The 22,772-nt window shown below is 37.1% G+C and overlaps 1 long non-coding RNA gene across 1 annotated transcript in view; it reads left to right on the top strand.

Moving 5' to 3' along the window:
* Positions 1-22,772, top strand: part of LOC140698986 (uncharacterized) — a 93,052-nt gene that overhangs the window by 58,252 nt on the left and 12,028 nt on the right. Inside the window, exon 3 of the long non-coding RNA XR_012076994.1 lies at positions 10,896-10,962. This is a non-coding gene — a long non-coding RNA (uncharacterized lncRNA). The remainder of the gene's footprint in view (positions 1-10,895; positions 10,963-22,772) is intronic.

Genomic DNA, 22,772 nt, shown 5'->3' with positions numbered 1-22,772 from the left:
TGCAAAACACCAAAGTAGTAAAACTGAACTTATTCATCTAGTGATTTAGACCATTCTAGTAAAGAATATAAAGAAAATAAAAAACAACTCTGCTATCCTAGGCCACATGGAAGATACAATAAAGGTGTAAGAGCCTTAATCTACCTTGGCCTCCTGCCTTTAGGAGAGAAGACACACAGTGAGTAGGGGGAAAGGAGAGGCATAGAATGCACACACTCAGGGCTGCAAAAGATTGCAAAAGGTGTCCAGTCCTATCATTCCCAACTGTGAATATTCTATGAGAATTAACTGGAAAGAGGTCTATTTTTTTTAAAAAAATACAAATTATTGGGCAATACTACAAATTTACCAAGTGGTGGACTGTTAAAGTGGAAGCTCAGAATTTGATTTTTAAGCTCCGGTACAATAGGCTGGTATTTGGAAATCTTAATTTAGCCGTTCCTGCTTGTATAATCCTTGAGCCCCACAAGCAGTTTTCCAGTCTCCGGCTGGAAAGCAGAGAGAAGGGAACTCATACCAGGAGAGGGACACAGTGTTGTGTTCATGCACGTGGGTTCTGGGACAGACTGCCTCCTCCCTAATCATGGCTCTGCCACTGTTGCTGCATAACCTTGAACAAGCCTCTATCTTTCATGTCCCTCGGCGCTTTAGGTGCAAAGTGGGGCTGATGCATGTTTTAGTACCTGCTTTAAATCCCATGGCTGCCATAACAAATTACCACAAATTTAGTGGCTTAAAATAATAGACATGTGATCTCTCACATTTCTAGAGGCCAGAATTCAGGGCAGCAGCAGGGCTGCCTTCCCTCTGGAAACTCTAAAGGTGACTCCTTTGCCTCTTCCAGCTCTGTGGCTGTCAGTGGTCTAGGCTTCCTTCGCTTATGGTCACATCTCCCCAGTGTTGTTCCCCCCTTCATGTAGCCTTCTCTATTCTCTGTCTCTCAAAAGGACACTTGTCGCTGGTTTTAGAGACCAGCCTGATAATCAGTGTGATCTCTTCATCTCAATATCTTGAACTGAAAGAGACTTTTCCACAGTTAACAGCCTCTCATAGGTTCTGGGCACTAGGATATGAATATGTCTTTTGGGAGCCCATCATTCAATCCATTAAAGTACCCGAAAGGCTAAAGCTTACAGTAAAAGTGCTTAGTATGTGCTTGGTACATAGTAGGTACTCTAGAAATATTATTCCCAGTTCCTGATGCAGTCTTTTCCACATTTGGGGAGCTTCACTCTAGAAATCTCTGCTTTATCTTGAACTAAAATGACCCTCTATCACATTCGCTTATTGGCCCTGGTCCTGCTCTCCGGGTCAGTTAGGACCGCCAGACTGAATCTTCCACATGCCAGTCCTTACATAGTTTGAAAGTACAGTTCACGTTTTCACGCGGCAAGCACAGTCCACATGAGGGGCTCTTCTCTCTGCTCACCGTGAGGAAGTAACTTCAACCTCACCTCTCCTTACTCCTTCCTTCTCCATATCTGCCTCCAACATTGGGAACTAGTTTTGTTTCATATAATTGAGTTTGGAATGGCATTCCAAAGACCTCTGTCATAAGTAAATAGTCTGTTCATCTGTGAAGTTTTCCATCCTAAAGATAAGAAGGCTGCATCCAGGACAAACTGTGGACAGTTAATAATTGGAGCTATAATAATATGAAATTCCAGGTCTGAAATAGTGAATTTATTTGAAGAAATTAAGATAAGATGAAATGGTCAGAAGAGAGGGTAAAGATCTAATCGAACATTATCTGAAACTTTAAGATTAATATGACTTGTCTTGAGAAATAATATAAAGAGACAACTTTGATAAAAAGTAACTTTTTGGATACTAGACTAGATATGTGAAGACCCAAATAAAAAAAGTACGATCAAAATATTAATAATAAATAAAAGTTTTTTATTTTTTTCATTCCTGAGTTTCTCATCACACAGCGTAAGTATTGGACCACACGAGGGACCAGACCCCTGTCAGATGTGGGCAAAAGTAAGAGTTGAATTTCTAGACTAGTTCCTATGCCTTAATATTCCCACCTCGGGACAATCCTCCTCTACCCTCCAGATGATCATCACTTTGACCAATGATTTTACCAAAAGTGACACTATCAGGCCATAGCCTCTACTAAGACACACTGTCCTCTCTCAAACCAGTTGATTTTTCTTGCACTCACTCTATGTATCTTTCCATCTATTTAATTCCCCTGGCGATCATTTCCCACCAGTTATACTTAGCAGCCAACGTGCACAGTGAAATCGAGCAAAAGCTCTAGGCCAACATTCATGGAGTGAAAGAGACAGGGAGAGAGTCAAGGTGAGAGAGGAGGAGGGCTGGAGAGAGGAGGAAAGGGGAGAGAGAAGAGGAAGAAAGGAGAACAGGGAAATCAAGGGAAAGACTGGCTGGGAGGGAAAAGATTAGGGTGAGAGAAGGTGGAAGGAGTGACAGAGACAGAGTGAGGAGGGAGAGGAATAGAGAAAGAGGAAAGGGAGGTTTTGTGGAGGAAGATTTAGGAAGAAAGACTAGAGAGGAGACATAGGAGAAGGGAAAGGAGAGACAGAGAGAAAGAGAAACTTGAATAGCACCCTAACTTCTGTCACTTTAATTGGGGTTTACACTGGATAAATGATGTTTTAACAGCCCTTTATTCTCCTACTAAGTTTGAACCCAGTTGAGAGATAGTCACTGGAGTCAGGCAGACAGAAATCAAAATGTCAACTTGATACTGGCTAAAACCAAGTGACAAATCTGGCTTTTCATCTGCATCCCACCCAGCGTTGGGCTTCCGCCATCCCTCCGCAGACTGGGCTGGATACCTGTAGCAACAGCTGCTCCCACCCCTAGGGGCAGACTTTGTCCTACACTCACCACACAAGCTTGCTGAAGGTAGGAAGCTGCACAGGAGAGCCTAAAAGACTCTTCCTTTTCACAGATAAGCCGCCCTTCCTCCTCTGGGTGGAATGCCCCCTGGGCAGGGTGGCAGGGGGAGATAGGAGGGTTACCCTAAAGGAACTTAAGAAAAGTTCTCCTTTTAACAACTTTGTATTGAAATATCCTGTTGTTTTATTTGGCTCCAGATTTCAGGGACCCTAAAGTGCTGGGCCTGTACTTTGTTCATCACTTTTCTCCCCAACATGTAGCATTGGCTCTAGCATATGGGAGAGACTTGGTAAGTAAGTTCTTGTTGAAAAATGACTGATTGAAGTCTGTCCAAGGTTTGAAAGGGAAAAAAGCAACGAGGTAGTGGACTAACACAAGAAGTTCACACTTCGGGACTAGAACAAACTGGGGTAAAATTTTAGTTCTAACAGTTAGGAGCTGTGTTCCTTAAAAATAACACCCATTGTAAAGAAAAAAACCGTGATTGAAAACAACAAGAGAAATTCGGCAGAGAGTGGTCACCAGTAATGGACATTTGGTTCCCTCTCACTCTTTTTTTTTCAATTTTGGGGCATTTAATGTTCAGATATCTTTTATCTTCAGGATAAATTCCAAGAGAGGTAGAATCCAGGGCTTCTTCCCACTGTGAAAATTGGTGGAAGGTCAGATGGTCCTGCATTCACCTCCATAGCCACCAGGGCAAGGGCATGTGGCCTAAGCCGGGGTGATCAGTTAGATGCCTCTGCCTGAGTCTGTCAAAGAAAGCAGGTGGAGGGAAGGTTAGACATTGTTCATGATGGCAGCGGCAAAGTCCACCACCCCATGGCGTGACAGTGAGATCAGAGGTGATCTAGCAGTGAGATCTCCTCATGAATTCTAACCGCTCTCTCAGTGGCATGACTTTAGCTGCTGCTCCATTTCCCAACTTCATTTCTCTACCTTCCCATGTGCTCTTTGTGTTACTCAATGTCTTTTAATAAAGTCCTTTTCAGCTTAAGTTGTCTAGAGTTATGAAGTGAGTATGTCATTCAAAAATAGTAAATAAAAATTCTTAAGGAGGACAAAAGGATAGCTGGTCTAATTCTTTCTGTTACAATTCAGGAAGCATTAACAGATAGCAGATATTCCATCAGCAACTGTCTTCCCATTGGGAACCTGCACACCTGGAGAGCGTTAGGCAACTTTGTCCAAAATCCTACCAGGAAAAAGAGATTCACTTAACATGACTTTCCATCAATCTCCTTGACCAGTTCCAAGAAGGACAGGAGCCCTGACAGTTCCCACCAAAGTTTCTCTGTGTTGAATTTATAATTCCTTATACTTCAAAACACAGATTTGAGATTGCACTGCTTTGAGTAGTGTAATGAAGTCAAAGCTATCACATGGAAGCATCTCAGTAAATATTACAGTCGTATCTACCATCCTGTAGCAAGTCAGGGACAGAATGAGCAGGACTACAACTCACAGATGCACTGTAGGACGTGATGGTGTAGGTAGAAGAAAGTGGTGACAAAGGAAATATATGTAGTTCTTCTAAAATTAAGCCACCTGTATTCTAGGACAGTAGTGTGTATATGAATAAGTTTTTGTATGTACAGTCACAGAATAAATTCATTAAAATGTATTCATGGAGATAAAGGTGAGGAGAGAATATTCGTTCCCTTAAAAGAATAAATAGCACCTTGAAACCATCTTTCATGTGATCTGTAATTTGTCTCTGATGGTCAGTGAAAATGTGGCCAAGTTGACTGAGTTTTAGTTTACTTCCTTAGTAAATTCAAGGTCATTGCTTAGGTTATGGGAAATATTTATCTTTTTACTGACAACATGGCAAAGAGTAAGATCTTCACTGGATGCTGCTTGAACTCCTTAGAAAAAGCTTCACTTTGACATCAGGGCTGGGGTGCTGAGTCTCATTAAGACAGTCAAGAATTGTTCCGGCAGTTCAGGATAGCTGAGATTTGAAGCATCATGAGGATGGACCCTGCTGTGCTAACAGCAAGTGGGACCAACTCAGCTCTTCCAAGAAAGCCTGTTGTGAAAGTGAAACTGCTAGTGAAGAGCAATCTGGCCTTTTAGAGCAGAAGTTCAAACAAGGTTGGAAGTCAAAGAAAGTCAAAGAAAGAAGCTCATTATAAAAATCTATACCCCTTGGGTGATGCTTTTGTGTACATTCATCAGCTGCATGCAATATTTAATTAAATGTGTTCTCTCACCTCTAGCTATTTTTTATGCTGAATTAAAACTGCAGTAAGACAGTAAAAACAGTGGAATTAATTCAGGGACTGTATTCCAGAAACTGTGTGCTGTATAAAGTCAAGTGCTAATCATAAATGCTGGCTCAGAAAATCCTTCTTGTCAGGTAGGGGAACTTGTAGGTCGTCCAGCCTTCAGAAAGTTGTAGGGCAGCTTGGGCTAGTAGAGACGATGGCCTAGAAAATGATAAAGTGATCCATCCCCGGGGTGAGGAGGGGCCTCAGGGACACAGGCAGCTTCACATAATGATGAAAACAGTGTCAATGAATCTAATTCTTGCTGCAGGTAACAAACTAGGGTCATTGCCTCTAGGACACTTCCCCTCCCCACCTTGGGCTAAGTAATGTGCCTTTGCTATATACCACTTTAGCAAGTTATAATTCCACTAAATTCACTTTCTTTTTTCTTCTCGTAGCTCTTTATTGAAGGCAAGGAATGCATATATTCTGTTCTTGTATTCCTAATGCTTATAACATCTTGCCCAAAATAGATACTCAGATAATTACTGAAGAAAGGAAAAGCAGAAGGAAGGAAAGATAAAAAGAGGGAAGGGAAGGGGGAGAGGGGGAAAGGAAGAATCCAAAATGTATCTAGGTCTGGAGTCAGCATCAGAAAGGTCCAGGAATCAGTAAGTTTTCAAGAGGCAAGATGGATGGATAGTTGCACATGGAGACAGACGGAAAGATATCAGCTGCATGGTGATTTGGTTGTAGGTACATGGCCACTGATTAAGATTAAGAAAGAATCTTTCCAGGCCCTGTTAAGAACAATGAGAAAGAAATTCAGTCCTCCCAAAGGAGGAAAGGGGGTTGAGACAATGCCCATGTGGTTGACATCAGGAATAAGGTGGAAGTTCAAGTAGTTTAATAAGGATGTGGGAGCAGAATTCAGAATAGAACAAGAATCAATAATAACTTTTTTTATTTTTGTAGTATTTTGTTTCTTTATATACTTTATCTTTTTCTTTCTTTTCTTTTTTTGTGGGGGGAGGAAGTAATTAGTTTTATGTATTTTTAGAGGAGGTACGGGGGATTAAAGCCAGGACCTTGTGCATGCTAGGCATGTGCTTTACCACTTGAACCATACCCTCCACCTTTTTATATCCTTCAAATCAACTTACTTTCCAATTCCTCTTTCGTTTATTAATACATTAGTTGTACACAATAAAATCCACTAATTTAGAACTTCTACTCTTCAAACTCTTAGGAAAAAAACTCAGCCAAGTCTTGAGGAAGATATTTGAAAATCACCTGATAGAAGTCTGACATTCCAAATATATAAAGAACCCCCAAAATGCAGTAATAAAAATAAATGACCCAATTAAAAACAGTCAAAAATTTGAACAGACACTTCTTCAAAGAAGATATATAGATAGCAAATATGAACCTGAAAAGATATTCATAATTATTTAGAAATTATGGAGATGCCACAAAACATAGCAAACAAACAACAACCCATTTCAAAAATGGGCAAAGGACTTAAACAGATGTCTCGACCCACCCCCTGTATCTGCTCCCCTCCCATCTTTAACTCCTGGCAACTACTAGTCATTCTTCATTTCTATCATATTGTCATTTCAGAATACAATATATGTGGAATCATATAGCATGTAGCTTGTAGGGACTGGCCTTTCTCAATGAGCATCATTTTTTGAAGATTCATCCAAGGTGTTGCTTATATAAATAGTGCATACTTTTTTCCCTGCTGTGTACCTTTTTACTGTACTGCTCCATGATACAGATTGACCATAGTTTGTTAACCATTCACTCATGAGAGACAACTGGGTTGCTTCCTGTTTAGGGCCATGATGAATGTCTGCTATGAATATCCGTGCACACGTTTTTGTGTGAACATAAGATTACATGTCCCTGGAATTAATGCCTAGAAGTACAATTACTAGGTTGTGTGGTAGTTATATGTTTTGGTTTTTTGATTTTTTCTACAGAAACTGCCAGACGATTTTTCAGAAAGTTTGTTCTATTTTACATTCCCAGCAGAAATGTATGAATCTATGAACCTGTAGAATCCTGGATCTGGAAATTGCTTTTTGGGACTTTAAAAAAATTATTAATACAGTTTCTTTAATAGTTATATGGTATAATTAGATGATTAGAAGTCCAATCACTGTCTGGGAGACTGATCAATACAATTAAAAATTTATAGATGGTGAGAGAGAAGTAGAAGGCAATAATAGGGAGGAAGAGAGGGTTGCCTTTCATGTAGAAGAAAATAAATGTTTCTACATCAGAACACCACATATAACTAGGATTATATTGTTTATGCAATACTGTATTATCTTTGTTTGCATACCATTGTAACGCATGTATTTTTACATATTTGACAAAAATTATTTATAGCATAGTTTTAATAGGTATAGAATATTTTACTGAGTAAGTGTATTAATTTAATGCCCTCCATTATTAATATACTTTGTTATGAGATTTGTATATTACATATAATCCTATAATAAGCATATTTATATAAACATATATATTTTCCCTGGTTTAAAAACATTTGATGATACTGTTACCGGAGAATGGGTTCTTGTCTCATGCAGGAAAGAATTCAAGAGTGAGGCATAGTAAAGTGAAAGTAGATTTATTCAGGGAGATACACACTCCATAGACAGAGTGAGGGCTGTCTCAGAAGGCAAGAGGTGGCCCCAGAGCATGGGGTAATCTGGGAAAGTGAGATCAGCCATGATGTGTGGATATGGTTAGTTTCTATGGGCCAGGTAATTTCATATGCTGACAAGAAGGAGGGTTATTCCAACTGTTTTGAGGAAGGGGTGGGGACTTCCAGGATTTAGGCCACTGCCCACTTTTTGGCCTTTTGTGGCCAGCCTTGGAACTGTCATGGTGCCTGTGGGTGTGTCATTTAGCATTATAATACTTTACAATCAGCGTATCATGAGGCTCGAAGTCTACTGGAAGTCAAATCTTCCACCATCTTGGGCCAAGTTGGTTCTAACCAGTTTATATCCTATCCTTAATTGCTGTGTCATCCTTTTTGATGATTGTTCCCTGTCCCCTTGCTTCCTGTCTTAGTATTGTAATTATTTGAAGTAGAATTACTGGATCAAAGAGTATGAACCTTGTTACGGTTTTTCATAAATTTGCCAAATCACCTTTCATAAACTTCATACCACTATCACCTCACAAATAGTATCTGAGAGCATGCTTTGCACTAAACTTTTTATCAAGAGTGAGGGCTGTCTTTGTAAAAATAGCTAATTTGTTAGACAAAAAGCAAATATGTCTTGTCTCTATGCATTTATTTGATTATAAGCAAGAGTGTAAAAATGTGATAATACGATGGTGTGTGTGTGTAGTCATTATGTCTTATTCTACTCCTCTGTGTTGTCCTTATTTTCATACTGTGACATTTTTCCTTTGTTTAATTGATTTATATAAGATCTTTATCTGTTAAATATTAATCTTAACTAAACTTTTGGAGAAGAGTGTACCTTTGTTTTTTAGTGTGACTCTTAAAACTTTTAAAGATAGGTTCTTAGGCACAGGCATTTCACATTTTCATGGGATAAGACTTACTGAATTTTTTCTTTGATAGTTCTCCTGTTGCTTTTCTGCATCAGAATTCTCCATACAGGGAGAAGATAAATAATTATTGGGGTTTTTTCCAAGTGTTTCATGATTTCATTTTTTTTAAATGAGTATTTTGAATCAATCATTCTCAAATATTTTGTTTATAGTACCCCTTTACACTCTTAAAAGTTATGGTTGACTTCAGAGGGCTTTGATTGTGTGATTTATACTTTGCCGTATATACTGTGTTAGGAATTAAAGCTGAGATATTTTACAAATATTTATTATTAATTTATTTTAGTTACTGAAAACAATAATAACTCATTACATATTAACATAATTGATATATTTTAGGACTAATAACTATATTTTATAAAATAAAACATTACTGAGAAGAGTGACATTGCTCTAAATTTTTGAAAATCTCTTCAATGTCTGACAGTAGAAAACAATTAAGATTTTCATACTCTGCTTCTGCATTCGATCTGAATTTAATTAAATTATGATAAGCTGCTTTGATCAAAGTGTGTGAAAAATAGCTGGTCTCACAAAGATGTGTGGTTGGGAAGGGGTGGAGTTTTTTCATAGACTATTCAGATGATGGTGATTTTTTTTTTTCTGATGTTACAGCAAAACTCAGTAAGTCACTTTCTTAAATGTCAATTGCAAAGTAGAATCTAAAACCATATCAATTAATTTTTACACTCTGTTATGTCAACATCTATTGGTCTTTCTTGCACTTTGAATGGATCTTTTACTCATACATGATTTTGGAACATAATACATTACTTGTTTAGAAAACATTGGTTCCCTGACTTAGGTAGATTTTTCAAAGTTGGCATATTAATTTTACCATATCAAAACAATCACATGTATTATTATTATAACCGATCTTATCAAACAAGTCTTTTGGTATCTGGACACAGGGATTGTCAAGCTCATGATGATAGACACAACTCTTCCAAAATTCTAATTTTTGCTTGAAATCTCAGATGTTATCATTGGCAAAATATGTGGCCAGTTGTTTTCCTTGATGTGACAGGCTCATTTTGTTTATTAACCAGTTTGTCATTTGTTCTTTAGAAGTAAAAATGGTGTCTCATGAAAAAAGCAGTTAGTTCAGTTCTCAACTCAAACAATCATAGATATAATTTTCTTCAGTACCACCATTAATTATGCTTTCACATGGAGCAGACTGTTTTATGCATATTTTCCATTTGTCACACAAGATATTAAAATGTCTTATTATAAGGTCAGAATTAAATAATATTTTTTAGTGCTTCATCAAGGACATTCTTAGGTGAAACTGGCTTTTTCCCCCCTGCTGGTGTATGGGTGTGAAGAATGCAATGATTTCTGGTACACTTGGCGCCACTGCCCTGATTTGTGCCGAACACCAGCATTTTACCTACTATCACTCTTGCAGCTCAGTGCAAATGTCAACACAGTGGGAGGAAAAGTTAATCAACAAACTTTGTCATTATATTTTATTTTTCTTTAGTTTTTTTTGTCTGTTTGTTCTCATCTCACAGATCCCTGAAAAAGTGTCAGAAACCTCCCCGTTTCAAGAGGTGAAAATCTGAGAACTGCTGCTTTAAACTATATGGAATTTTTACTGCATTATTTTACAGAAAGGCTGCATTTTTTTTTCAGACTACTTAGCCAATTTTCCTAGTTTCCCAAGGTGATTTAAATAAATTATAAGTAACTTATTGTATATATTGTTAGAGAGGGAGGCAGGGCATCTTTTTTGGTGCTGTCAACTGATGTGTTTACTGTGTTTACTCCACCAGCATCATAGTTTTAATTATTTACCTTCTAATATAATTTAAAATACAGTGGGAGCAAGAATCCAATTAATACTCTTTAAAAAAAAAAGCCAGAAGTGATTCTGTGTGATTAATCACTCAAGAAAAATAATTTTTATGCCAATAAAACAAAACCAAATAATTCTAATTATAGTTGAGTGAAATTGATCTTTGTGTAAGGAAATATTTAACCCACACAGAAGCATATCAGAGGCATAGTTTTTATTAATTAAGTATAAAAATTTTTTAAAATAACTTAAAAAGAATTTAAAGTTGTGTAGTGTTTTGTTCTTTTCTGGGATGACTGCTTCTCTTTTATATGAGTCTATCTTTATATCTCTTAATAAATTTTCATAGTGTCAACTGAAAATATGTAAAACCTAAAAGTTGAGAATTATGTTTTACTTGGCAGATTTTCTGAGGACTTCAAGCCCAGAAGACAGCCTCTCAGAATAGCTCTAAGGGACTTCTCCAAAGAGGTAAGGGGGGTTTTGCAACACAGACCTAGTAGTTGGGTACAGCGTTGGTGGTACGGTGGTGAGCATAGCTGCCTTCCAGACCTAGTAGTTGGAGCATCAAAATATTACTGTTAATTAAAGAAAACCAGGTATCTCAAGTTAATGAATTTAGCACTTTTCTATATACGGGAGGTGCAAGAGTCTGGGCCCACTGAAATTATCCCTTTGATATGCACCTTAGCTCTGTAGGGCCAATATCTCAGTCCTTTCCCATCCTGAGTCCCCTTACTCAGGGTGCACCGTTGAGGGTAGCTGCGGTGGCTGACAGCTAATAGTTTCATATAACTATAATTATTTACATTCCTCTGCCCTGTTGCTAAGATTATTATTTTTACTATTTCATCTGTCTGTTGCTAGTTGCTAGTGTAAAGTATTTAGTTTTTGTTTTTAGGCATAGATTTTATTTCAGTAATGGTGTCGACCAGTCTAACAATTGTTACCCTGTTGGTTTTAATAAGAAGACAGTTAAAGCTCCTAAAAGTAATGATAATTCTTTATGTTGTTTTAGAAAAGTTAGAAGAAAAGAAGAGATAGTTACATTGCTTGTTACTTGTTTCATATCTGACTTTACTTTTTAAAACCTCTAACAGTGTTAAGTAAAATGGTTATTCTTTGTAATTTTACTAGAAGTACCTGTAGTGTTTCATCATTAACAAGAGAGAGAGAGTTTGAGAAAAAACAAAAAACCAACTCTGCTTCACCACGGAAGTATCTTCAGTCTAAAAATGGAGATATACATTATGTTTTTTTAAAAGCGTGTTTCTGGATACAACCTTATTAAATCTTTATACCTGGAAGATAAAGTTCCCCCAAATATTAAAAAAATGATTAGGTTAATGTTAAGTGGAGCTTAATTTTTTTGATGCAAACAGAATCAGGAGACAAAGGAGCTCTATTTACAAAGCTGTGAAGGGAAGTTGTTTGTGACTCCACAAGTCTCTGCCTAGCTAAATGGCTGTTTACGCAGTTATCAATGCCCTCTCAAATGCGTCAGGTATTTTCTCAGTATCTTTTTAATTTTTTCTGAACTTTTTAATTTCATGAAATGCCTATTTCAGTGTACCATTACTTCTTTGAAACTTCAGGGAAGATTCCTTGACCTGCAGTTTCTTTTCATGTTTCTGGAATTTTTCCCTGTTTATTCATCCTTGCAGATCTCTATTTGCCTGTTAGTGGCTTATAGTGAACTAGAAGCTGAATTTAATTCTGATGCAGGAGTCTGCTAAAATTGTCCACATGCTAGATCCAGATCAAAAGGGGGTATTTAGTGAATTATTAACATGGAGAACCAGCAGCTGCAGGAGCAGAGTAGTATCAACAGTTCCTAAAAAGAGCCCTAATGCTGGTCCCTACTGTCTGCTTAGTGTGACTGTACTCAAAGCACAACCCAGGTGTTCTTTCACGCAGCTGGCAGCATCCCTGTGCTGCGGGTCGACCCAAACACGGTGAAGTAAGTTAAATATGGGCTTTTGGTGATAACAAAGTGTCAGTGTAGTTTCATCAGTTTAACAAATGTATCACTCTGGTGTGGGGTTTTGAAAGTAGGGGAGGCTGTACCTATGTGTGGGCAGGGGGCATATGGGAAGTCTGTGTGCTTTCCACTCTATATTGTTATGAACCTAAAACTTCTCTAAAAATACTCTATTAATTTTTTTTTTAAAAGCAATGCTCCTGCCACAACTGCCGTCTTGCCTCCTACTAGACTACCTACTTTTGAATCTACACACTTTTGACTTTGCTCTTTTACTTGTTTGGAGACCACAGGCGAATTATTTTGCTGTTCTACTGTAAGTGGAAAAAAAGTGTCTACCACATAGGGCTTTTGAGAAAATTATATGACACTATGCATCTACAGCATTTGGGTCAATCCTGGTAACTGGTAAACAATCAATAATGCATCAGCAGCAGCAGCATGATCTTTCTGGGTTTCTAGTACCTAACAAGTACTTTAGATACACCAGCGCATCAGTATTCAGAGAATTCTGTAAGACTTTAGATTGGGTTAATTGCCTATGATTATAGATCTTATCGGTAAGTCAGAAGAAATTGAAATCATATCTTCTTGACATCAAGTTTAAGATTTTCCTTTATGCCAGGAATTGGAAAGCTTTTTCTGAAAAAGGCCAGATAGTAATCATTTTAGACTTTGTGGGCCAGAAGATTCGTGTTACAATTACTCAACTCAGCTGTTGGAGCAGGAAAAGCAGTGATAGATGATACATAAATGAATGAGCATGGCAGAGTTCCCCAATAAACTGCATTTACACAAACAGGCAGCAGAGCAGACCAGCTTTAAATCCTGATTCCTTTAGTGGTACCTATTTACCATGCTGGGAATTTGAGAATTTCTGCAGAGTGATGAGACAGTTTATCCATCATAAGAGAGTCTGTGATTTGTTAGACAAGAAATAATATGGCACAATAAAAAAAAATACCATAGTGCCCATTAATGATTGCTGATTCTAAATGCTGCAGAAGTTTTCTAAAATCATTGATCTATTATCAATTATTCATGGAGGGGATGGATTAGCTGAGTCTCTAAAAGAGTTGTGTGAGTTAGGGAGACAATGTAATACAGAGCAAGCGTTTGTGTATGAGATTCAGAGAGACACAGATTGAATCCTTACTCTTTTACTTTCCAGTTCTTTGTCATTGGGCAAGTGTTATGGATGAATGTTTGTGTCCCTCCAAAGTTTGTATGTTGAAATCTAAACCCCCAATATGATGGTAATAGGAAATGGAGACTTTGGGACATGATTAGGTCGTAAGGATGGAACTCTCATGAGTGGCATTAGTGGCCTTATAAAAGAGACCTTAGAGAGTTCTCTGAACCCTTTCACCATGTGAGGACGCTGGGAGATGTCTATGAACCAGGAAGTGATTCAGATGCTGAATCTGCTGATGCCTTGATCTGGGACTTCCCAACCTCCAGAACTATGAGAAAATATTTATTGTCTAAGGTACCATATCTATGGCATTTTTGTCCTAAGAGAGCAAGTCATATAATCTCTTCAATTATCTCATCCATGAAGTTTAAATATAAACATTTAGCTCATAGAGTTGTAAGAGACAGAAAACATATTTAAGTAACTAGTTAATAGCAGTTTCCATGATAAATTCAACATATTCGTTGAATGCCTACAACGTGTCATACATTGTTTGTACATATTGCTAATATAACAAAGAATAAAATAGAGGAAATTTTGAGGTGATAAATGTGTTGGTTAACCAAGTGAGGAGAATCCTTTCCCAATGTGGGCATATATTAGATCATCACATTGCACACATTAACTATCTTACCAGAAAAATCTTTATGGAGTTTACATTATAGGTCCTAACAAACAAAATCACAATGTTTATGGTCACTCCATCGTCCCCATCGTCTTTAATCTTTAAAATATGAGTGCAAGAGGAGAAATCCAGGATTAGCAAACAATGTTGAACCAGAAAACAAACATGAAAATGAGTGATGTTATATGGAAAGTATACAAAATGGATTGGGGTTGGCACCTTAGCTAAGGTTACCATATACAGCCATGTGAGCTATACAACGTACAGGGAGCTATTTAGCACAACAGCCCTGAGAATTTGCGGAAGACAGTTGAGAGATAACGTTGCATTTTGTGAGAGATGTTAACATAGAAGACTTGAACATCATTCAGTCTAAGAAGTTGGAGCGAAAAGCATCAAGGAAGCTTAGAGATTGTTGAGTAGGAGAATGGAATGCTGACAGTGGGCTTGCAGCTTCGGTACAGATCACACTATAAATGGGGAGACTTGGAGCAGAGCAATCCAACACTTCATTTCAAAGCAAGTACTCTCACCCTGCTTTCAGATGTTGCTGGTGTTTTGCATCAAGTTGCAGCTACATTCAACCATGAAGAGCAGTCATTGCCAGGGACAAGCCGATTTCTGCTTTTATCTCACACTCCACATGATTTCCATTATTATTCAAACTAGTGAGCACAACCAGAATTAGAATAGTTTTGCCTATCCTGAGATGATGCATACAACCAAACCTATTCTTTCACTTGCTTTTAATAAGTGGAAGGAAAAATCAAAGTTTCAATTATTGACAAACAAATTAAAAAGTACTCCATAAGGTATTTTCAGCAGTGATTTCATCTCCCATCAATTATATTCCCATCAATACTTGATACTTTCCAATACTTGATCTTGAAAGCATCAAATTTTATGCCTAATTCATTATTCATTCATTTTCTTATTCATATACTTATTAAGCAACTGCTTATTAAATAATTACTATATGCCAGGAGAGTTCTAGGGGCTAGGATAAAGCCATGAAAAAAATGGACAAAAATCCCTGCCTTCATGGCAGGCACATGCCTTTTCTTCTTTCTCCCTCCCTCTCTTTCTTTTTCCTTCCTCCCTTCCTTTCTTCATTTTTTCCTTTGTTTCTTCTTTCATCACTTTATTGTCTCCTTTATTAAAACACAAAAATCAGTGCAATTACTAAAATAAATGCAGTTAAAATATATACAATTAAATAGGAATATGAACAAAAATGTCTCTTTCAGTTAGAGTACAGGAGGACACACACGACCTCCATTCCTGTGGCAACAACAAGAAAAGCACAGCAAAATAAAAATTGTATTTTTCTATAGGGCTAGTTAAGCGTGGTAGACACAAAGAAGCTTGCTGAACTAAATACCCACGAGAAATAAGCCTTTCATAGGTGTGCAGAAAGTCATTGAGCATTCACACTGGTGGCAGTGAATGCCTGGGCTGGCTACGGTTTGACAGATGAGTAGACATGCCATAGAGAGACTGAGTATTAGATTATAGTGTGGAGGAAAGGGTATAGCTCAGTGGTAGAGCACATGCTTAGCGTTCACAGGGTCCTGGGTTCAATCCCCAGTACCTCCAAAAAAAAAAAACAACAACTAATGATTGATTATAGCATGAGCTAGTGGAATGAACTAGTCCCGTGAAGAAGCCCAAACAGAAAATTAATCACTCAGCAGAACAACTCTTCCTTCTATTACACCCCCTGCAAAATTTTGTTAAGAAAGTGCCAGTGGAAAAGGAACTGGAAACTAGAAAGAAATCAGGTACTTCAGCGTATTCTTCTAGTGCTCAGATTCAGTCTCCCTGCTAGAATTGAATTCAAAAGCAACCAAAATTATCTGAAACCAAAAGGCAAACTTCATCCTCAAGGTTAAAAGATTAACAAGGTCATTGCTGGCAACATAGTAAGGGTTGAACTAATCACAGATGGACTCAAAGTAATTAAAACTCTGGCCAAGAAATCAGAATGAATAGCCTCTCATCCTAACTGCCAGAGAACAAAGCCTTATGTTCTCTTAGAAACAAAACAAAACAAAACAAAATGTTGTACTTCTCTTTACACTGTTTTTTTAATATGTCCAGAATACAATAAAATTATTAAATGTGCAAAGAATCAGGGAAGTTTGACTAATAATCAAATAAGGACAGTAAATAGAAATTTGAAAATCCAAATGGCCATCAACAGAACAATAAATAAACAAATTGTGGTATATTCTTAAATAGAAAAATACTAGCACTAAAAGGAAGTAAAAGGAATTATGATATGTATAACAACACTAATATATATCAACAATACTATAATGAACAAAAAATTCAAGCACAGAAGAATATGTTTTATGATTCCATCTACATAAAGTTTTCAAATAGGCAAGTCTATTTTCTGCTGCTGGAAATCAAAACAGTGACTACCTCTTAGGATAGAAGGAGGGTGGATTGACTGGAAAGTGACATGGAAAACTTTTTGAGGGTGATGGAAATACATCTCATTTAGGATGTGGATGATGGGTGTGTATGCATTTGTCAAAGTCACTAAAGTGTGTATCTAACAGAAGTCTATTTCACTGGTTTTAAATGTCACTTCAATTTAAAAATTGAAAAATCAATAATATAGATAAAATAAAACTTAAAAATCAGCACCAGTAATAATAGCATAGATTTATAAGACCAGAAGGATAACATTGGGAGAAAAAAATAGAATTCAGATAGATAAGCTTTATCCTATAAAATTACTGGAATTAGGTCACAAATTATTATGAAAGTCATGTTTTTTACCTGTCAATTTCTGTTTAGAATATTCTGTTGGGACTTGCAGACAGAGAAGGCAGCACACCCCTGTTTGTCCTTGTTGGTCTTCTCAGGGGTCTGCTCTGATTCTGAGGAATCTCTTTTCCATTCCCATCACACCCTAAGTCTACAGGTGGCCTCCCATCTGTATCTTTGTCCTGTGTCGTAATGAACCCTATCATCATTTTTCCAAGGATCTCTCTATTGTCTTATATGTGACTGACTCACTTTCCTTTTCCAAAGCTTTAGTTATTTTCAGGAACCTACAGCAATAAAAATAATTTAACATTTTTTAAAAAACAAGCTAATAATATGAACACGTCAGTGGACTTTCCTCAGTCTAGTTTTTAATAGAGGCTGAAGATGAGCACAGTACGCAGGATCACTGAAAGACAAAAAGAAATAATTTGAATGAATGCAGGTGGAGAGCAGATTTTTGCCAACTCAGTTTTCCTCCAATGTGAGAGGCAAACAAAGTGACATTGATTGAGCATTTTGGGGTATTCATAACTCTGCTAATTAAAGTTTTAACACTGAAATTGTTATGGTTCTTAGAAGCAAATAATAGAACCCATTCTTACCAGGTTAAAGAGAAATGAATTTATTAAGAGGCATTAGTAGTTCATAAAATTACTGGAAGGGTTGGGGGAAACTCAAGTCTAATCTTTCAAGAACCACATCCCTGAATAGAGACACTTCTGCCTTTTTCAGATCAATTCAGAAACACACTTCCTCTGCTACTTTTCATGTTGACCTGAGCTCAGCTGGTTTCCTTCTGTAGTTCGCCTCTGAATAAAAATCTGGGATGGGAGTCCCTTATTGGCAGAAATTAAGTCACATGTTTACATCCTAGCTCTGAGGTAGCCTGGGAAATAGAGTCTTTCTCTTCTTTCAATTTAAGCTTGGGATGTGAGGATGCATAACATGGCAAAGTACTAAAATCTAGGGAGGGTGTTCAAAAGTCTCTAAGAAGACAGATGTTTACTTCAAACACATCTTGTTTCATGCTTGCAAGACCTGATTTTCATCTCCATTTTTCTAAAGATAAAGAAATGATGACTCTGCGAAATGAAGTAATATGCCCAAGAGCACATGGCTGGAAATAGATGGAACAAGATGTGAACTCAGTCACAAAACTTTTTGTCCTTCTTGTGTGGTCTTCCAGTCCATTGGTGATGGAAACACTCCACCAGGACACAATTCTAGGAGAAGAGTCTGAACATCTCATTCTGGTCTTAGTTAAACTATAACATTTCTTCTAGGTTTTCATTTACCAGTTGTTTTTTATTTGTGGTGGTGTTTTTTAAAGCTGATTTCTTAGTTAAAGGAAGGAAGTGGATGATGAATGCTGGGGACATTTCTTACATTCCAAAAGCAAGAGCCCTAACAACACAACAGAGCCTAGGTGTACAGATTTTCAAGTCCAAATTGAGGCTAAATTTGGCCATTTCATTAATCTTCACCTTTAAGGGTTGAAAAGACTTTATTTCTGTAGTGGAAGAAGTAGTTTTAATTTTCTAAACACACAACTGAACTGATGTAATTCACCATAGTAATATATTTTCATCAAAAGTCACCTTGCTACATGATTAGTCTTTCTGATTTTTAAACCAGTTTTTACTTCAGTGTTGCAAAAATAACCTTTGGTATTTTTTGTAGTAATTAGTGTGTCTTTATCCAGATTTAGAACAAGGATCCAATTACTCATGACTCCATTTTCCTTTAATACTAGTGTTTAGTATCTTTTGTTACCTAGGCTACTTCTGTTTTCTGTAAGACAAAAAAATCTATTCAAAAATCTGAAGTCAAAAACTCCTCGCATGGTTGTTGGACAATATTTATGCATTAAAGACTTCATGCTTTTCCTTAAAAACAAAACCTCTTACTTTTTGGCAGAGGGTTTGGCATCAGTTAACTCCATATTGACTTTATATTAGATAAAATAGAATGTAGAAAAGATCTTAGCCATCACTCAGGATAGAGAGGCCTTTTAATTTGGGGATAATCTTTGCATTTTCTATATTTTATGCTTTATATGATGTCTAGAAAGAAAAAAGGAACTGGATTTAAGTCAGAAGACTTAACTGAGTTTATAAGTATGCCACTTCTGTGCCTTTGACTAACTTGCTTAAAGTCTCCAGGTGTAGATTTCCTCATATGATAAACGTACAGGATAAAACTAGTATCACTGTGAAGTTGGACCAAAAAGTGACTGTTTGTGAAAGTACTTACATGTGTTTCTGCAATTTTCTTCTCTGCATCTACTGTTATTTTTGCTCTACTAGATTTGAGAGAGAGAGAGAAGGAAGAGAAGGAAGGGGAGGAGGGGGAGAAGGAAAAGAGGGAGAAGGGAGGAATGGAGGAAGGAGAGACCCATCCCACACTGACTCCACATTTCTCATTCAGCTAAAACTCATCACTGAGGTCCAGCACCCTGACCTATTTGCTGTTTTGAATACATTGAACATGGTCCCCTTCTCAATGTGATGTCCTTGATATTCCATCTTCCTGGAAAGCTTTTTTTCTTTACGATCTCCAGCTGACTTTCTTACTTCATTTAGGTCTCAGTTCAAAGAATGTCTCTTCATGGAGATTGTTTCTGAGAATCAACTTCCATTTTATTTTATCCTCACCCATTTATCATCACCAGATATTGTCTTATATATTATTTATCTATTTCCCTCATTCCACACTAATCTCCAGTAGGCATGAGCATTTTAAGTTTTGGTCCTTACCGTATCCCCCTAGGAGTTCAGACAACACTTGGCACTTTGTTGGTGCTTAATAAGCATATATGGAATAAATGACTGTATTTAATTGATCAAATTAATAGATACAAAACACGGTGAGTTTTCAACTGCATATTAGTTAATGCCTTGATAAATTCTGGATCTGGGCCAGTGGTAATTTCTTTACTCATCTCTTTACCAACTTAAGAATGAGTATACTAATTTTACTTAAAATATAAAAATGCCATTCTGACTCCTGGAATGGAGCTTCATCTAAAGCCACATGGTAGGAAATTTTTTTCTATGATTTTCAAAGGTTTATCATAGCCTGTTCACAATTTAACTTGACTGTCTAGTGTCCCATTCCTAAACATTTGCTAAACAAATCAATTAATTAATGCATGCCTAGGTGTTATGGGGTATTAATATTATTTCGCTGAGGTAACTAGCTTGTTTATTAAAATAGCTGTACTTTAATTTGCTTCTTTACCCAGTGATTCCCAACTTTCCTACAAAAAGGAAGCACCTAGGGAACTTAAATCTCCATGCCTAGCTTGTACTGCACACCAATTAAATCAGAATGTCTGAGGGTGGTAGCCAGGTATCAGCATTTTAAAAAAATTCCCAGGCAATCCTAATGTACAGCAAAGATTGGGAACCAGTTCCTTAACCTAAATAAGTAGGAATTTCTAACAGCAGAACGAAATGAATGATCTGTGTTTCTGTTTTCTCCTGGAAAGGGCCAGACTTCAGTGTGTTCATGGCTCTCAGGTAGGAGCTAGCCTTCCTCTTCTCCCTGGAAAACATAGCAAATACACAGAATATACCTTGTGTGTAAGACTGTATGGACAAACTCAGTGGGGTCCTACTTTTTGACCTCAATTCCCATCAGTCCCTCTGAATGGAATGCCCTTCTTACAGGCTCTACCTGTTGATATGCATCTTTTAAAGCCTTGTACAAATGGTACCTCCCATCTGATATCTTCTTTCCCTGTTGGAATTTTTCTTAGACCATAGTCCACCCATTAATTTTTGTCTTGTTCCTCATCGATCACAGTTTGGTATCCATCACTAATTTGGGTAAATTACCTTGCTTGGGCTGTGATTTAAACATTTGTTAAGTGAGGGAGTTGGGACTTGAACTGGCAAAACTCTCAGCTCTCTTCTGGTTCAAAATTGCTATGAGTTCTTGTATCTTGCATGCTCTCCTAGGAAAAGCACCTTTTATCATTAGCATATATCTTGAGTGTCACAACACACCAGTTTTCAGCTGATAATTCCCTTTTGGTTGCTAAGCTGTCAGAAGTAGAACAATTTCACATACAGATATGTCTTTTCCTGAAAAATGACAATAGTAATTGTGATGATATTTTATATACATGTATATATATCCCAAATATATGCTATATATATATATATACACACATCATGTATATATAGCATACTTATGCCACATATATATACTAAATATGTATTATATGTATAATATATATATATATTCATATATATCTTCTGTATACCACTTGGCAATTCACATGATATTTTACATGTGTTTTGTTTTTTCATTTTACTTGTCTTAACAACATACAAAATAAGTAGACAGGTAAGTGTTATACTATCTTTGAAATAAACTAAGACTATAAAAGATTAAGTGATTTATCCAAGGCTTCATGTAAGTAACATAACAAGGCTCTGTCTAAAAGGGATGTCTTCTACTTCCTTAGTTCAGGGTTTTATTTTATTCCACCAGAGAGATTTCTGTATTTATAATATTACAGGAGAATAAATAAGACATCCTCATGCTGTGGTCCAGTGTACTCCATATTGTCTGTTGTTTTTCCACAGAATTGGGAACTTAACTCCCCCAACAAATGCTAAGGTTTTGGAGCTCTGCTTATGTGTAACCAGCTAACAGAAACTAGTCATAACACCGTCTGTGTGACCTCCATTTATTGATAAATATCTAAGCCAGGGGAAAGTGTCCTTCAGTTTTCTACAACAAATCAAGAATATCTGACAATAACTATTCTTCTCTGTCAGGCATTTCACAGCCTAACGCCTCAAAATCCAAATTCCTGTCATTCCTCAACAATCTCCCAGCAGGGCACTTTGTTTTCAAGTTAGCGGTGATATAGATGTTTCCTAAAAGGAGAATGGGTGGTTACTGCTAGGTGGAGTAGGTAGACGAGAAAGAGATGACCCTTTGTACAACTTCTATTATACTAGTGTTGGATTTTAACTTTTATAAACTGATCTCATATCTATTCTCCACATTCAATAAAGGAGGAAACAGACCTCAGGAGTTAAATGAATAATCATAAGATCAGAAATGGTAGAACCAGGGCACATATACATGTTTTCTGGTAGCTACTCCAACAGAGAAAAGAATGATAAATTGCCCATCCCACTCTATTCCAGTGATGAAGAGGAATTTTTTTCTCTGACTTTGCTCTCTTCAAGGCTTAGAATTAAGTCTTTCCATGCAAAGACTTGGGTTGCCAAATGCAACCCCCCAAAATGTATCTAAATCAAGAAGCTTCAGGGTCGGTTAGTCCTTTTGCCTAGCCTTAACTGCCGTTTATTGTACTTGCCTTATTTTTCTTTTTAAGCCTTTATTTGGGCAACCTAAGTATAGGTGCATAGGCTTTTTTCCAATGTGATTGTTAAATATAGATGATGAGGAGGAGAGGGGCAGGTATGAGTATAAAGGGGTAGGTAAGGGAGCCTTGTGGTGATGGAACAGTTCTATATCTTGACTGCAGTGATGGTTATGTATATATAAGATCCGTGGATTATACCAATGCCCATTTTCTGTACTATATTATACAAAGTGGTACCACTGGGAGAAACTGGGTGAAGCGTACACAGCAACTTCTTACAAATCTGTAATTATTCAAGACTAAAAAAAAATAAACATCGATGATGAGTATGAGTTTCCAGTGTAAATAA

This window comes from Vicugna pacos, chromosome 10 (genome assembly GCF_048564905.1).
Source record: "Vicugna pacos chromosome 10, VicPac4, whole genome shotgun sequence".
Lineage (NCBI taxonomy): Eukaryota > Metazoa > Chordata > Mammalia > Artiodactyla > Camelidae > Vicugna > Vicugna pacos.
This window is presented reverse-complemented; position numbering and strand designations above follow the sequence as displayed.